The 3,377-nt window shown below is 42.4% G+C and overlaps 1 pseudogene across 1 annotated transcript in view; it reads right to left on the bottom strand.

The window, feature by feature from the left end:
- Window positions 1–525: 525 nt before the first annotated feature.
- Window positions 526–3,377, bottom strand: part of LOC147439584 (uncharacterized) — a 3,966-nt pseudogene continuing 1,114 nt past the window's right edge. Inside the window, exons 3-6 of the transcript XR_015184474.1 lie at window positions 2,811–3,020; window positions 2,123–2,126; window positions 1,319–1,515; window positions 526–909 (exon numbers count right to left, since the gene is read on the bottom strand). The product of XR_015184474.1 is annotated as an uncharacterized LOC147439584 (transcript). The remainder of the gene's footprint in view (window positions 910–1,318; window positions 1,516–2,122; window positions 2,127–2,810; window positions 3,021–3,377) is intronic.

Below are 3,377 nucleotides of genomic sequence, written 5' to 3'. Positions count from 1 at the left end.
ACATATCACATGGCATTATGCACCTTCTCGGTGGTTCATACTACATTCTTCCTATATGCCTCCGTGATGCATAGGTAGCACTCATACTGCACTGATTGAGTTTGTACTTCCTCGGGGAGATAGAGCCATTGAGCATCTGCAAAGGTATGTTGTACAAAATGTATAGCTCCCATTTGAGAGAGAGAGAGAGAGAGAGAGAGAGAGAGAGAGAGAGAGAGGTTTCACATGTAGAAAAACAACGATTACAATGACAAAATGGGAGGGGTAGAAACCGTGTGGATATGTCAGGTAATTATCTTGTAACAATTGCATGCCACTTAAATAATTTTTCACAGTTACCAATGTCTAATGTTTCTTATTTTATAGATGTTTATATAATTTTGCGATGGAGAATTTTTTACAGTTCCTATTTTGGCCACTTACTGCTAAAGATGTTTTTAACCTTTCGTTTTGGTGTGTGTGTACCTATATGCATACACATGCTTGTGTGTATAACAAAAGCTTTGTGGCCATCTTTTCTGTACCAAGAAAATGTGCTTTAAAGTTTCTCACAAGATAACAATTTAAAAAAGGAGTTCAATGACGGGGATTGAGTACTCATGCTAATGCCTAAGTAGAGTTGGTAGTTAACATCCTGGCCATGAAGCAAAAAATTGCATTGCGAAGGACAAAAACTCTCGTTTGTGTTAGACGACGATTTGAGCGTTAAGCTGCGGATGCCAAGACGAGAACTCCAAGGCCGATGTGAATCATTGACTGTTGGACAACTTGCTTGATAGACTTCACAATTGAAGTTTCTTTGCTTGCCCCTAGCTCTCTCCATAGCGATAGCATTTTGGCATGGAGAGGTAAAAGGCTGAGGGTTGCAATTGTGGCAAGTGCTTGTGCCTTGACAGCCAACAAGCCAATCTGTTAAGCATAAAACTTGATTAGTCATCAAACAAGAGACCAACAATGCATAACATCATGAGCTTCAGCTCGAGAGGCACCGCATACCTAGCTAGGTACGATTGGGGGCCGGGCCACGCATATCTAGCTAGGTACGATTGGGGGCTGTGGCCCGGCCCCCAATCGTACCTAGCTAGGTATGCGGTGCCTCTCGAGCTGAAGCTCATGATGTTGAAGTAAGTCACAATGTGGGAATTATTGTGAGAATTTGTCCCAGTGTGCATGAGTCTATAGCTGCACTTTCCTTCATGCGTGAATTTGGGCCATTCCTTGATTCGTCTAAGTATATGAATTGCAAATCAAAGACATGGTTTGGACCTTATTACAAGAAAAAAAAAACAATGTGGTTGTATGATGAGTAGTTTCTTACTAGCAATGCATTTGCTGCTGCAAGACAGAAGCTAGCAGTGAGAGTACCGATTTGACCTCCAAAGCGGACTGCTAATGTGTTCACACCAGCTGCTTTGTCTCCAACCATGTCTCCCACATCCATTAAGAGCTCTCTACATAGAATGCATAGGAAGAAAAAGAGCGCTACGGTGATGACCACAGGGTTTTGCAACTGTTCTGTACCCCATCACATTCACAAGATATTTTCTCATGTAGGAAAAGGGAGCCTTTTTCAGTGTTTTTCATAAAATGCATAACATCATGAGCTTCTGCTCGGGAGGCACCGCATACCTAGCTAGGTACGATTGGGGGCAGGGGACCGCCTGCCCGCTACCCCCAATCGTACCTAGCTAGGTATACGGTGCCTCCCGGGCGGTCCCCTGCCCTCAATCGTACCTACCTAGGTATGCGGTGCCTCCCGGGCGGTCCCCTGCCCTCAATCGTACCTAGCTAGGTATGCGGTGCCTCCCCAAGAGAAGCTCATGATGTTATGGTAAGTCATAATGTGGCAATTATTGTGAGAATCTTCTTGTGATATTAAGAAAAAAGCTATGTAATGTCTTGTAATTGTCAAGTGTCTTGCAATAGGTCAACTTGTATGCAAGGCATTCCTTTAATGCACAAACGGGTTTCATGAAATTGACAACAATACACAAATGGGTCTCATGAAGCACCCCCCTACATTTTGCCCGGATTCACACTTTTTATAAACTAAGGGCAACCTCGCCGTGTCTACCATGTGAACCGCACGGATTGCATTTGCTTTTGCACCCTAGTTCACCACCTTGCTCCCATCAAAGGGATTCATGGAATGCATGCAGCATGTATTCAGGGCCTCACCGACTACACGGGTTAAGTGTAACTTTTGCTAACAATAGAGCTTGCATGCATTGGTGAAAAATTTGGGAATCAAACCTACACTCTCTCTCTCTCTCTCTCTCTCTCTCTCTCTCTCTCGTGTTCACATTTTAGTTTTTGGGTGTACATGAGGCCCTAGTAAAGCACGGAATTCTTGAGAGCAATTGTGGTCCATAGGATTAAGCTTGTGGATTGGTGCTACATGGCAAGCTAATGATGGCCTTCCTATTTTTTAACGGAGACGCATTATCTAAACACTACCTTTTGAATATGTAGGCCATTCTGAAGGGTGGTTGACATTTGTCTTCCTATTTCGATCAAGAAGGGCCAATTGAGTATTAAGTAGTGTGTTTCGTTCTCTTGTGTGGGCCATTGTGACTTTCCCCTTGTTATCTTAGTCTTGTGTACCCTATATATTGGACATAAATTGGATCGTCCGGTGGTGACGATGACGTGATGATGTAATATTTTGGTCTTGTAGGTCTTTTTCTTTTGCAGATATAAATAAACATTCATCTCTCTCTCTCTCTCTCTCTCTCTCTCTCTCTCGCATGCACGCACACACATAGATCGCATGTGTACACACACAAACACACATTTTCCACAATCATGACATTACCTATGGCCAAGGCCCCTGCTAGTATGGAGGATGAGATAATTGCGGAGGCCATTATGTTCTTCACCATTGTAAGATGTTTGAGAATCGGCGTGTATATATAGGTTGCCACAGCAGCTCCTCCTATGAGCAATCGGAGGCTCATGGGCTCCAAGTAACAAAGCCCAATGACAGCTGCTCCATAGAGGCAACCAGCAACAAGCTCCACCTTAATGTGTACAAATTTCAACACAAACACCAAAATTTGGGCTCATTTCAATTCAATAGAACACTAATTTACAATATTAGTACCGTACTAGGAGAAGATTGTATTACATTTTCATTTTTATTCTTAGTTTTCTATTGAGACAACATAGTTAACGTTTTTCTTGCATAAAACATTTTATGAATCATCAACACATGAAGTACAGCATGGAATACGGTTAAGACGTAAGCTTTTTAGGGAAGGGAAGGCAAAATAAATAAGGGCAACAAATGCTATTATCAGCTTTTGGCACTGGAAAATATTTTCTTAATTGCTTTCTTTCATGAAAATGGATTGTCAAATGAACTCAACGGAGAGGTC

Source organism: Adiantum capillus-veneris, chromosome 16 (assembly GCF_014529385.1).
Source record: "Adiantum capillus-veneris isolate H3 chromosome 16, ASM1452938v2, whole genome shotgun sequence".
Classification (NCBI taxonomy): domain Eukaryota; kingdom Viridiplantae; phylum Streptophyta; class Polypodiopsida; order Polypodiales; family Pteridaceae; genus Adiantum; species Adiantum capillus-veneris.
Note: the sequence above shows the minus strand (reverse complement) of the source record. Positions and strands in the feature narration are given on the sequence as shown.